This window comes from Eurosta solidaginis, chromosome 5 (genome assembly GCF_040869045.1).
Source record: "Eurosta solidaginis isolate ZX-2024a chromosome 5, ASM4086904v1, whole genome shotgun sequence".
Taxonomy (NCBI): Eukaryota; Metazoa; Arthropoda; class Insecta; order Diptera; family Tephritidae; genus Eurosta; species Eurosta solidaginis.
In genome coordinates, this window is record NC_090323.1 from 167,185,800 (window position 1) to 167,200,563 (window position 14,764).

Here is a 14,764-nt window from a genome sequence, read left to right on the forward strand (position 1 = left end):
GCTCAAGGCCAGAATAATAATTTTTTCTAGTAATTATTGTTTTTTTTTAACTTTTCTATAATTGAAAAATTGTATTTTGTTTTTGGAATAGTAAGTAGAAAATATTTCAGACAACCTGCCATAGCTGCGCAGATAGATCCATTTCGAAGGGTGCTAAGCCTTCATCATCAGTACGCTTTAGGCAGGCTGCGCTAACCATTTAGCTGTACCGCGGTGGTTTGTTTGACTGGTAAATTGCTACTTCTATTCCTCTTTACCAACTGTATTTATAATACAATTTTTCAATTATAGAAAAATTAAAAAAAAAACAATAATCATTATAAAGAATTATTGTTCTGGCCTTGAGCTCATTTCGAACCTTGAATAAGTTAGACAATTTTCAGAATTTTCAACAATATTCAGTACCGTCATAACAAACTTCTAATACGATAATATCCTGACAAAGCAAAAATGCCACTTCAGCACGCAGCAAATTTCTTGTACCACAGGTATAACACCAAAGCTTCGGGAGTGTTTTATCACTACAACAATAACAACATCATGGGTTCCCTAATGACAAAACACAGCGAAGGAAATATTATAAATTGATGTTAGCCTACATGAACAGACTACATGATTCCCTACCTGCACTTTGAGGGAGATCTTAAGGCCACAATAGAGGTGGACGGTTGGCGCAAGGGTGCGCAAATGGCGGACGAGGTGATACATGTGTACACCGATGGTTCCAAAATAGTGGAAGGAGTAGGGTCTGCGGTATACTGCGCTGATCCGGAATTAAGCAGATCCTACAGGCTGCCGGATTACTGTAGCGTTTTCCAAGCGGAAATATTAGCCGTAACCAAAGCAGTAGAAACCCTGGAAGAGAATAGCTTAAGCTGCAACAGTGTTAACTTTTATATTGACAGTCAAGCAGCAATTAAGGCAATAATCTCGCATAGCACAGCATCTAAATGCGTGTTAGAGTGTAAGCAGTCTCTGGAGAAAATCGGGATAGGGAGAAGCATACATCTATATTGGGTCCCAGGGCATATGGGAATAGATGGGAATGAAAAAGCGGACGAATTAGCTAAAAAGGGCGCATCCCTTGAAGCTTGCTCCGTAGACGTCCCAATTAAGCGAGATTAAGCGAAGGCGAGAGGTGCACATGATCGACCAAGCAGAAAAGGCGTGGGTTCAAGCGCGGGGCTGTAAAGTGTCGAAGATTATGTGTAGGTCTTACAACCTTAGACTAACACAGTTGCTTCTATCATTAAAAAGAGAGGACTGTAGACTCATGACGGGTATTCTGACTGGACACTGCCTTCTGGCGTCACATGCCTTTAAATTAGGCTTGGTCAGTGATAGCAGGTGTAGGAAGTGCGGGTTGGAGGAGGAAACGATCGAGCACGTTCTGTGCTCGTGCCCTGCACTTGCCAGGCTAAGACTCCAGCTATTAGGAGTGATACAGCTGTCAGATCTAGAAGCAGCAAGTGGCTTAAGTCCTAGGAAGCTTCTAGTATTTGCCAAGAGGACGGAGTTATTTTATAACATAGGTCCTGGTTTTTGATAGGGTTTTTCAGTTTGGTCGTTAAAACAAACTTCTGGTAACACTACGGACTCAATCAGTCTATGTAAGGTCCTCATGGACCGGCCAGTTCAACCTACCTACCTAGCTTTACTTATATGTTGGCTTGTAGGTAGATAACCCTCGTTTGGACTTGGAGCTATTGGCTTTTTACTAATAGTATACTTCACCACTTGAAGTGCGTTTGTACACAGTTTATAAAAGTACCCGGGCCCAAAAAAGTACAAGGTTGCGAAAAAGTTCACAATACTTGAAAATCATCTAAAGCTCCCAAATGCGAAAAGTGCCTGCTTCTAAAAAAGTACCGAAATCAGGAGATATGTCGTTTCTGAAAAAGTACCCGAATCCGGGCCACTAGGCTGATCTGAAAAGTTACTCTGTCTAAAAATACCCAGTTCTTAAAAAATAGCATAACCACAAAAACTACCCGGCTCAGAAAAAATTCCCGTTTCTTTAAAGGTATATCCATAGGTGGTGTCTCTCACTAATGCTCTGGAAAAATGATAAATGTTTGACGAAATAATTAGGCAATTCGAAAAGTCCCCTATTCGCCGCATGTGCAATGCTTTAATCAAATTTAATATTTTAAACAACGAAAGTGACTCAAATTTTGAAATTTTACATAAATACGACACTCCTATGAATTGCCTAAATGTGTAAGATTCATCGAGAAAATGATATCCTATACTAATGACCACACGGTTTTCTTCGAGCATTTGAATAAAACTTCAATTTTTCTTACCTCGGTATTTGATGTTGCTTGGTGAAAAAACACAGTTGCTGTTTCTTGGTATTATACTGAAGGTCATAGCTATTTTTTTTTTAATATTTTGACTCAAAACTAACGACGTGTAGTACAATATTTCATCTTCGAAAAGTACTAGTTCTACAGATCCAAAAGTGACACAGATGGTGGCGCAACGTTGAAATCGGCTTCTTCTCTAAACTAAGTTTCAAATTCTGTTATTGGTTGTTCTGAAATAAACGTCCTTCGACGAATCCGATAAAGTTTGAAGATCTAGAACATGACATATGTCAAATATATTCTAGGTATGAAGACTGTCCTTTTTTCATAGAATATTTTGTGAGATAGTGAATAAGCCCAGGGACTAAAAAATTCCGTTTTCATAGCCTTATCAAAATTACTCGTGAGATAAGAGTAGGCTTTTTTTAGAATACGGATAGTCTTTTCATTTGTTTTCCACTTTAAGGAAACGAGTTTGAATCCAAAGTATTTGCTTTTAACGCATTGAAGCAAATATGGCATATTTGATATATAAAAAAGATCTTATATCACCGGTGCAATCTTCTGGGGTTTAAGAAATGTGCACCGCAACTGTACAAGTACAACTAAAATACCTTTAAACACGTTTTTGAAGAGCCTCTTAGGCCTCAGGGAAAGTTAGCCCGATGAGTTTTGAAAATATTTCAATTTCAATTCTTCTAAACGCCCAAGTAAACGGAAAAATTATTTCATATTATGCAGGACTCATACAGAAAAAAAGGTAAATGGTGGGGGTAAATAAAATAATAGTTTTTCTCCTTTGAGAAGGCTCACGCCCCTTTAGGGTGGTCCAATTCCCGTGCAAAGCAACATCAATAATTTGGAGACATGATTTTTAAATTAAATAAAAAGTTTTTCTAAGAGGGGTCACCCCTCGGCGGTGATTGGGCAGTAGGATAGCGTTTCTGAGAAGTTTGTTTCCGAGAAGTGGACAAGGGACCGTCCTTTGCCTATATGCATATTTTCTTTCCTTTTTTCCGAGAAGAGGGCCAGCGACCTACCTTTATGAAAAAAATCTATTCTTGGCTCGATTTACCTGAATCCGGCCATATAAGTAGCCATTAGCCAAGATTAGTATTATTGGTACTCTTTTTCAAGAAATGGAGTAGGGACCGACTGTGAATGGGACTGTGACTTGGACTAGGCCTGCTTCTGCGACTGGGACTGTGACTGTAACTGTGACTGTGATTGTATTTCTACTATGAAAAGCTTTTCAGTGAAAACTCATCTGCCTTACAGATGCCATTTGTAGTCAAGGTGGAACATACAGGTCCCGTCCCGCTCACACTAGTGTACATAAGTTTACCTCCTACTCTCCTTTGCCCGTATCTCACCCCTTTCCTTATCTTTTTATTTACTCTTCCCCCTGCCTTTCTCTTTTTCGGCATCTCATTCTCCCTCTCCGTCTTTTCCCTTACTTCTTTTCCGCCCCATCTATCCATATCTCTCTATTTTCGTCTAACTATATCTCTTTCTCCCTCCCTCTTTTCTCTTCTCTCTGGTTCTTCTCCATCCCTTTTTCTAAGTCTCAGTCCCATTCCATTCCCAGTCCCAGTCCCAGTCCCAGACCAAAGAATAACTTCCCGGAAAAAAGGAAACAAAATACTCATCTAGGCAAAGGACGGTTCCTGGGCCACTTCACGGAAACAAACTTCTCAGGAGCGCTATCCTGTCTTTCAAGTTGGATTAAACTGCAAACGGTGTGCAAATTTGATGGAAGTTGGTTAAGTGGCTTAGGAGTCCATCGCGGCTAAGCAACCTGAGATTAGAGTTATATATTAATTTATGTATATATATGTGACTCAGTCTATGAAAAGATGGTTTATGACTCAAAAAAAATTACTACTACTAAGAAACTGAAGAAATGCATTGTTTATCTTTAACAGCTGTTTCTCACAAATTCTTTTTTGAGTCATAAGCCACCTTTTCATAGACCGGGTCACATATATTGCACTGTTATAAATATTACTTTATTGTTTTCCCTATGGGTTCATTCAACACATTCTAATTTTAGCATATGTGTTTTTTTTTTATGTTGGTTGACAACTGAGTTGTTTTCTTCGCTCAAGAAAAAGTAATTTTTTGGAAAAATTAAATAAATTGCTTGGAATATTTTCAAGAATTTCTCGCTTGAGCAAAAGTTTGTGAACAATTTGGTGCTTATTTGTTTTGAAATTAATGTCTGTTTAACTAATTTGTTGTGCGTTGACAGTTTGGTTTTTTTATCCCATCCACTTAAACGAATAGTTACAAACTTGAAAAATGATTATGGGAACTTTGCCCTAAAATAATTTGTTTCTATTATATTTGTCTCGTATTATAATGCAAAAGTTTTGTTGAGTTATAAATAAGATATCTAATTGTATAGTAACGGTTTATACAGGTATGTATTTTTGTAAGCAAATATGTACAGTGTACACCAGCGAACAGAAAAACAGAAGTCGATATTTTTTGCAAATTTCGACAGCTAAACTCCTTTCTTTATTTTTATAAAAAACATGCCATGAACTTTGTAATTGAAACTATGCAAACTAAACTCAAAAACATTTTCAAAAAAATTTGAAAAATCAGGGAATTTTCACGAACAATTCGAAATTTTTATTCGAAGCAATTTGAATTTTTTTTTTCTGGTATGCTGTTTTGGTGCCCAGTCATTTTAGTCTATCAAAGTTCAAGCAATAGGTCTCTCGAAATTCGAATTGATTTTTATAAATGTTTTTTCCTGAAGGTTGATTTAGACTTTTTTCCATACAAAATGTGAAATTATTTTCAAATAGAAGAAAGTATCGTCAAAAAACAGCAAAAATTTAAGCGACGAATTACCTGTACTTTGTTAGATCACAATCGATTCAGCTACAAAACTGCATACACAAAATATTCAGTGAAATTAAAAAAAAAGTTCAAAATATAAAATTTTCGATTTTTGCGAAAACCTGTTTTTTATTGGTTTGCATAGTTTCAGTAACCGAATTCATAGAATTTTCAGCCATAAATATTGAATGAAAAGATTTAAAACAAGTAAGGAAGTCTAAGTTAGGGTGTAACCGAACATTACATACTCAGCTGAGAGCTTTGGAGACAAAATAAGGAAAAATCACCATGTAGGAAAATGAACCTAGGGTAACCCTGGAATGTGTTTGCATGACATTTGTATCAAATGAAAGGTGTTAATGATTATTTAAAATGCAGTGGCCCTTAGTTCTATAGGTGGACGCCTTTTTGAGATATCGCCAAAAGGGTGGACCAGGGGTAACTCTAGAATGTGTTTGTACGACATGGGTTTAAAATTAAAGGTATTAATGAGGGTTTTAAAAGGGAGTAGTCCTTAGCTGTATATGTGATGGCGTTTTCGAGATATCGACCAAAATGTGGACCAGGGTGGCCCAGAATATCTTCTGTCGGGTACCGCTAATTTATTTATATATGTCATACCACGAACAGTATTCCTGCCAAGATTCCAAGGGCTTTTGATTTCACCCTGCAGAACTTTTTCATTTTATTTTATTTAATATGGTAGGTGTCACACCCATTTTACAAAGTTTTTTCTAAAGTTATATTTTGCGACAATAAACCAATCCAATTACCATGTTTCATCTCTTTTTTCATATTTTTACAGAGTTATGGCATTTTTTTCATTTTTTGTAAGTTTGGATATCGGAAAAGTGGGCGTGGTCATAGTCGGATTTCGGCCATATTTTATACCAAGATAAAGTTACTTCAGATAAGTACGTGAACTAAATTTAGTTAAGATATATCGTTTTTTGCGCAAGTTATAGTGTTAACGGCCGAGCGGAAGGACAGGCGGTCGACTGTGTATAAAAACTGGGCGTGGCTTCAACCGATTTTGCCCATTTTCACAGAAAACAGTTATCGTCATAGAATCTATGTCTTTATCAAATTTCACAAGGATTGGTAAATTAATAAATTTATAAATAAACCGACTTATGGCATTAAAAGCATTAAATGAAAAAGGGCGGAGTTACGCCCATTTTGAAATTTTCCATTATCTTTGTATTTTGTTGCATCATATCATTACTGGAGTCGAATGTTGTCATAATTTACTTTTATACTGTAAAAATATTAAATTTTTTGTTAAAATCATCCGGTTTCGCTAATTTTTATTTAGCACATATATAGTAATAGGGGTAACGTGCCTACCAAATTTCGTCATGCTATCTTCAACAATTGCCAAATTACAGCTTGCAAAACTTTTAAAAGTGGGCGGTGGCACGCCCATTGTCCAAAATTAGAAAAATATTCTATTTGGCGTCATAAGGTCAACACACCTACCAAGTTTCATCGCTTTATCCGTCTTTCGTAATGAATTATCGCATTTTTTCGGTTTTTCGAAATTTTCGATATCGAAAAAGTGGGCGTGGTTGTAGTCCGATTTCGTTCTTTTTAAATAGCGTTCTGGGATGACCTTCCAGGGACCTGCATACTAAATTTCATCAAGATACCTCAAAATTTACTCAAGTTATCGTGTTTACAGACGGACGGACAGACGGACGGACGGACGGGCATGGCTAAATGAATTTCTTTTTCCACCCAGATCATTTTGATATATAGAAGTCTATATCTATCTCGATTAGTTTATGCCGTTACGGATTACCGTTATGCGAACAAAGTTAAGATACTGTGTGAGCTCTGCTCAGCTGAGTATAAAAATTGAAGAGAAAAGAGTTGCAATTGCTATTTTGATGTTGGAACGAATATAAATACTAACACAAATACAAATACATGTAAAAATACTAAACTCGCTAATGAATACGAATACCAACAGTGCAATAATTAGGAACACAAATTTGAGTTCGAAAACTATGACGGAGGCCCAAATACCAATTTCTTTTTAAAAGTGATTTGTAGCTCTCACTAAAATTATAAATTTTTTTACATGAGTGGCTCATTTGTTCACCAGTGTCAACGATAGATGGCAAGCCTATTCAATACCATACAGATGGCAAGGCGATAAACACAAAAGCATGGGAGAAGGAAAGAAGATTGAGGGAAGTATCGAGTAACAAGTCAAACGAACAAGACGTGGCATTTTCTATTTAATTTTGACAATTTATATTTCACAACTTTATTATCTGATTAAACTTGAATTATTAGTAATTATATCCATTAATCACTACGTGTTTCATTTCGGATCGATACTTTAACATCTCAGAAGGTGGATTTGATATCCATACGCCTACAACGAAAGAAAACGTCAAAGCAGCGGCAAGAGTGTACAAGTGTAAGTACACAAACGACGAGAATCTTCCATTCAACGGCAGCGCAAACGTGCACGTAAAAGCAAAACGGCGCATCGTCAATTGGGACAGAAGGATTTCAACGACGCAGCTAAGTACACAAACGACGAGAATCTTCCATTCAACGGCAGCGCAAACGTGCACGTAAAAGCAAAACGGCGCATCGTCAATTTGGACAGAAGGTTTTCAACGGCGCAGCGAAGAACAAGCGCTGCAAAACGAAACCACAGCGAAACACCAAGATTACATTAGAATCGACACTCCGATCCAGTACAAAGTTGAGCGAATAGAACGCAAAGCAACGAAAGAATTGAGGAAAGTTATACACGAGTGTCCATATAGAGACGTCGTAACTAATTGCAAAAACACTGTATTTGCCTTTGCAAATAAGTGTCTCAACAGCCAACGTACAGTGCGTTTGCATATATTCGGAAAAAAAAAAAAAAAAAAAAAAAACATCAGTTCAACAAAGTCGCCAGTTTATTACAAGCAAAGGTGACGGCGCAGCGGGGAAAAAAAAAATTATCTGATTTTACGAAGAAGCCGACGTACAAATTTAAAAACGAATACATACATACACCAATTGATCAGTGTGCGACCTGGAAGGTGAAGAGGAGTTGCAAAACAAATTTGAAACAGTAACGAGCAACAAAATAAAGGAAACAAATCACAGTGGAGCCTCTGAACAAAAGGACGGTGAAATATTTTTTTTTAAGAATATTAGTTTTCTACTAATAAAATATTTTTTTTTGTCACCATGATAAAGTTAAATACTTTAAAGGTCACTCAATTGGACACGTTGTTAAGGGCTAATGATCTACCAACGGCTGGCACCAAAACAGTTAAAGTAGAAAAATTACAAGAAGTTTTGGGTACGGATGAAATAGATCCGGTTCAGCTGGAAGATGATAGTGCGATATCCACAAATGATTTACAAATACAATTAAATAGTTTGAGAGAGGCAATGGCAGGTTTAACAGCTGCTATAAGTACCATTAATTGTAACCCAGAAGCTAGATCAGGTAACAATGTAAATCAACAAACATCAAACAACAACGATGGTGTTAGGCCAGGTTCAGGTGTTGCGAGTTGGGAATCTGCGGATGATCGACGAACACCATGATGTGCAACGATGAGGATTCAGGATATGATAGGGGTAATGCCTGAATTTGACCCGTTCAAAGGTACTACGACAGCAATACAATTCATAAATCGAACTCAACAACTGCAACAATGCTATGGTTGGAAGGAAGATATGGTTTTGATTGCAGTTCAGCACAAACTGAGAGGCATGGCCAAGCAGTGGCTGGATGCACAAAATGTTTTTAGTTCATGGTCAGAATTTGTGCAGGCATTTGAGGCGGACTTTCCGACAACGCATAATGCGGCTGAAACTCATAAAACGCTTATGAAACGCAAACGCAAACCCAACGAAAACTATCTGGAGTATTATTATTCCATGTTGACTATAGGACGACAAGGTTTGGTGGATGATGTTTCCATCAACACACATATCATCGGCGGGCTTAACGACAGTGTATTAATTAAAACACTGGCAACGATGAATTTTACTTCTTGCAGTCAACTACTGGTGGCACTCAAGAATTTAACAACGGTCAGCAATGTATCGGTGATTCCAACGACGTCGACGGTTCAAACGATGAAATCAGAAGCAAAATCAAATGCGAAGCACACAACGATTAAATGCTTTAATTGCAACGAGTATGGTCACATTGCAACCAAGTGCCCACAACCTCAGCGCAAACCACGGTGCACGATATGTACAAAAACGGGTCACGAAGCCAAGAATTGCAACAAAAAGACGTCAGTCGCAAAGATTGGTGACCATCACGATCACTACGAAGTTCCCCCTGTTATAAGAACTGTGGAGGTGGACGGAAGGCAGCTCGAGGCTTTCATCGACACTGGTAGCGTGTGCTCGTTGATACGCGCATCAGCAGTAGGTGATATGCAAACGATAGAAACTAGAAGATGTTTTGTAGGATTCGGCGGATCTAAGGTGCAGGTCTCGAAACAGGTCAATGTTAAGATGACCATGGACAGCTCTCAACGAGAGGCGACATTATATATAGTTGCTGATGAATTACTACCCTACGATGTTTTATTGGGTCGTGACATTTTACAACAGGATGGGTATCACATGGTGATTGACAAAGGGGTATTACGTCTGGAAGAAGATAAAAAGGCGGAGTTTAATATATCTAGCACCTTATCGGAAGAAGATAAAAGCAAGACAATAAATCTTTTATTAAATTTTAAGCAATGTTTCGCAGAAGATATTAATCAAATTGGGAGATGCAAGAATGTACAAATGACCATAGACGTAAAGACGTCAGAACCAATAATTGGTAAGCGGTACCAGGTTCCGTTTTCCCAAGGACCTATGTTATCGAAAATTTTAAAGCAATTGCTGGACAACGACATTATTCGTCCAAGCAATTCCCCTCACGCTGCGTCGGTACTTTTGGTAAAGAAGTCTAACGGAGAGAGTCGAATGTGTATCGACTTCCGAACATTAAACGAAGTCACGGTGAAAAAGAATTACGTAATGCCAATCGTGGAAGAACAGCTTTCACGTCTAGCTGGCAATAAATATTTTACGACACTGGACATGACATCAGGATACTACCAAATTCCTATGAATGAGGAATCAAAGAAGTACACCGCATTTTTAACACACGAAGGATTATTTGAGCACAACGTTATGCCTTTCGGTCTGGTGAATGCTCCAATGGTTTTTCAGGAGGTTATTGTAAATTTGATTAAAACGCTTAAATACCGCGATAAAGTGGTCAACTACGTGGATGAGGTAATTATAGCCACACCGTCAGTTGAGGAAGGCATCGATGTACTAAATGAATTTTTAGAAGCTGTGAACATAGCTGGGCTTACGCTTAGACCCTCAAAGAGCACATTTTTGGCAACGCAGGTACAGTTCTTGGGTCATGACATTGATTCCGACGGCATACGTCCAGGAGAAAACAAAACAAAGGTGATTGAAGAATTTCCTAAACCAACAACACTTAAAGAAGTACGACAATTTTTGGGAGTAACCAGCTATTTCCGAAAATTTGTCAAAGAATATAGCATTTTAGCAAGGCCATTAACATTGTTGTTGAAAAAGAACTCAGAGTTTATTTGGGACAATGAACAGAATGACGCATTTGAGACATTGAAATCAATCATAATTACGAAACCGGTTCTAACGATATTTGATGCGACGAAACCACATGAAGTGCACACAGATGCGAGCTCTCTGGGGCTATCCGGTATTCTGATGCAAAACGACTACGAACATGAATGGAAACCGGTGTTCTATTTTAGCAGGCAATGCAACGACGCAGAATGTAACTATGCGAGTTACGAATTGGAAGTTCTAGCGATTGTGGAAACATTGCAGAGATATCGGATGTATTTGATTGGGCATCACTTTAAGGTAGTTACTGATAGCAATGCTGTAGCGTCCACAAAAGCAACGACGCCATTGTTACCACGGGTAGCGAGATGGTGGCTCAAATTACAAGAGTTTGATTTCCAGTGCGTTCATCGCGCAGGGGCGAAGAATATGTTAGCGGATGGGTTAAGTAGATGTCCGTCACTTCCTTCAAGAAAAATGACAACAGTTGCTGATTCCATATACCGCGTGGTAGAGATTGACAACGACTGGGTATCAGCAATGCAAAGACAAGACGATGTGTTGAAAGACATAATCGCTGTACTCAATGGAAAGGCAGCACCAAACGAACGTCAACTTAAAGAGGACTATGAATTGCAAGGCCAAAGATTGTATCGCAAAGTTAACGGAAATAAAAGGCTAGTTGTCCCACGAGGTGTTAGGTGGCGTCTCGTAAGATCGTGTCACGATGAAGCTGGTCATTTTGGCCTGGATAAGACATGCGAGCGTCTATCGAAAGATTTCTGGTTTTCACGGATGCGATCATATATCAAATCATATATCGCGTCATGCCCAGAATGTTGTATTAATAAGGTTACAGGCGGTAAAAAGGAAGCACAATTGCACATCAGCGAAGTTGTGCCGATACCTTTCAGATGTGTGCATATAGACCATCTAGGGCCATTCGTACGAAGCAAAAGAGGCAACTTTTATATATTGGTAATTGTATGTGCCTTTACCAAATATGTAGTACTACGAGCATTACGGAACACAAAAACGACACCAGTGCTTACTACGCTACGAGAATACATGGCTGTGTATGGAAGTCCAAGGCAGATCATATCCGACAGGGGATCCGCTTTCACGTCAAAGGACTTCCAGAACTTCATTCAACAATACGACATACAACATGTACAGGCGGCTGTGCGCACGCCACGCGCAAATGGTCAGGCCGAGCGAGTTAATAAGACAATTTTGGCATCACTCAAGTGCAGTATCAAAAGTGACAAAGATTGGGATGATGCATTACCGCAACTTCAATGGTGTCTCAATTCCCAAAGCAACGCAACAACTAGGCAAAGCCCGAATAGTCTAGTTTTCAACTTCAAACTACGTGACGTCACGGCAAATCGCTTAATTCAAGCTGTGCAAGACTACGAGGACTACAACAAGATTGGACATGAAGACGTCCGAATGGAATTGGCGGCCAAACGTATAAATTTAGAGAAAATCAAATGGAAACAGAGGTTCGATGCCAAACATCGAATACCAAGACAATACAATGAAGGAGATCTGGTGGTTATTGACTACGTACCTCCAGCCACTGGCACTTCCCGTAAACTTGAACAATCATACAAAGGACCATATATAGTGACAAAGGTTTTATCCAACAATCGCTACGTGGTAGAGGACCTTCCCGACGTGCCTAAGCATCGGAAGCGGTATGCAGGAGTGTTTACGAATGACCACATGAAACCTTGGGTAAATAGTAGTTTAGTCGATGATGACTACGAGGCAACGGATGAAGGTGGAAACGACGAATCGTCCAGGGGAGACGATCAATCAGGAGTGGCCGAGCTGTCAACGATAGATGGCAAGCCTATTCAATACCATACAGATGGCAAGGCGATAAACACAAAAGCATGGGAGAAGGAAAGAAGATTGAGGGAAGTATCGAGTAACAAGTCAAACGAACAAGACGTGGCATTTTCTATTTAATTTTGACAATTTATATTTCACAACTTTATTATCTGATTAAACTTGAATTATTAGTAATTATATCCATTAATCACTACGTGTTTCATTTCGGATCGATACTTTAACACCAGTCTTTTATATAGTTATTTTGTTTTTGTTGTTTTTATATTCGTACATAGAGAATTTCGAAATTCGACGTATAAACGAATTCTGAAATAGGTTCATTCGTCACATGAAGATGCATCGTAAAGCACAAAAGCTCAACTTGAACAACTGTGGGGAACTCTGAGCCTTAGTAAGAAAGATACACACAGAACAACCGTATCCCCGATTTTTCCCTTCCTCATCCATCTTTTATTCATGCTTCGCCCCATTCAATAGGTGCAATTACTTACAAATCGATAACAAAAACCCTGTAAGGGAGTACAGGGTAATTTTAGCGGAAAGGGACATTATTGTTAGAGGCGTTGGTTGCACTTTGCTGGTTGATGTTATGTGGGGCACACTACATGCAGGATATACATACATACATTGCGTGCATCGCGTTTAATTCTAAACAAGTAAGAGCTTAACCTATTTAAAGGGCTTCATAAGGTATAATGATATCGGGTTACACTGGGCGTGACCTAGCGATTTATATTGGATTAGACATGTGCTTGAACGGCTAAGTTTTTAGATGCCGGATCTCATCGTAGTGCTTACGCAGATATTTTATAATTCCTCTGGAAGTCGAAGCAACATAGATCTAGGAATTTTATATTGGGCTGTTGCGTGTTTACCAAACACAGTCCCTTATAACCAAGGTGTTCAAGCTTCGGCAGCGCTATACCGTCTAGGCCTATTGACTTAAGGGGTTTGCTCTTTTTAATGTCTGCTTTAGTTGGTGGTATTAGGCAGCACACTGTGCTTGTATTTCTGTGTCTTGTGTACTGAAAGATAAATTAAGAGTTGCGGCAGAAATCGATCGCGCATTTCCACGAGTTCGCTCAAAGTCTCGTCCAATGCCGATAATGTTGATGCACGGAAGTCTATATCTATTTCGATTGTTCCATGCCATTAAATATACATAACTTTTTTCCAATCATAATTATAATCCCGTCTACAGGTACATGCTTAATATAAAAAGCATAGCTGACAAAAGGAGATAACCCAGAAGCTCACACGTGCCCTTACAAAAATGTGTATTTACCGAAAATGTACACTGAAATTTTTATTCATATCCCGGATATACCTAATGTAAACAACTAAATAACTATTAGTGAGTTTGGAACATATAAATTTTTTTTTTTATACTCAGTTGAGCAGAGCTCACAGAGTATAACAACTTTGATTGGATAACGGTTGCTTGTACATGTATAAAGGAATCGAGATAGATATAGACTTCCATATATCAAAATCATCAGTCCGTTAACACGATAACTTGAGTACATTTTGATTTATCTTGATGAAATTTGGTATGTAGGTTCCTGGGCACTCATCTCAGATCGCTATTTAAAATGAACGAAATCGGACTATAACCACGCCCACTTTTTTAAAGTCAAATTTTAACAAAAAATTTAATATCTTTACAGTATGTAAGTAAATTATGTCAACATTGAACTCCAGTAATGATATGGTGCAAAAAAATTCAAAAATAAAAGAAAATGGGCGTGGCTCCGCCCTTTTTCATTTAATTTGTCTAGGATAATTTTAATGCCATAAGACGGACAAAAATTGACCAATACTTGTGAATTTGGTAGGGCTTAGCTTCTAGGACGATAACTGTTTTCTGTGAAAAAGGGCGGAATCGGTTGAAGCCACTCCCAGTTTTATACAAGTATGTCCTTCCACTCGGCCGATAACACGATAACTTGCGCAAAAAACGATATATCTTAACTAAACTTAGTTTACGTACTTATCTGAACTCACTTTGTATTGGCGTAGAAAATGGCCGAAATCTGCCTATGACCACGCCCACTTTTTCGATTTCGAAAATTGAGAAAAACTAAAAAATGCCATAGTTCTATACCAAATACGAAAAAAGGGATGAAACATGGTAATTGCATTGG

General features: G+C 38.3%; 1 protein-coding gene across 17 annotated transcripts in view; it reads left to right on the plus strand.

The window, feature by feature from the left end:
- LOC137233656 (collagen alpha-1(XV) chain-like) overlaps nt 1-14,764 on the plus strand; it is a 1,316,768-nt gene that overhangs the window by 880,128 nt on the left and 421,876 nt on the right. The gene's annotated exons all lie outside the window — the stretch shown is intronic.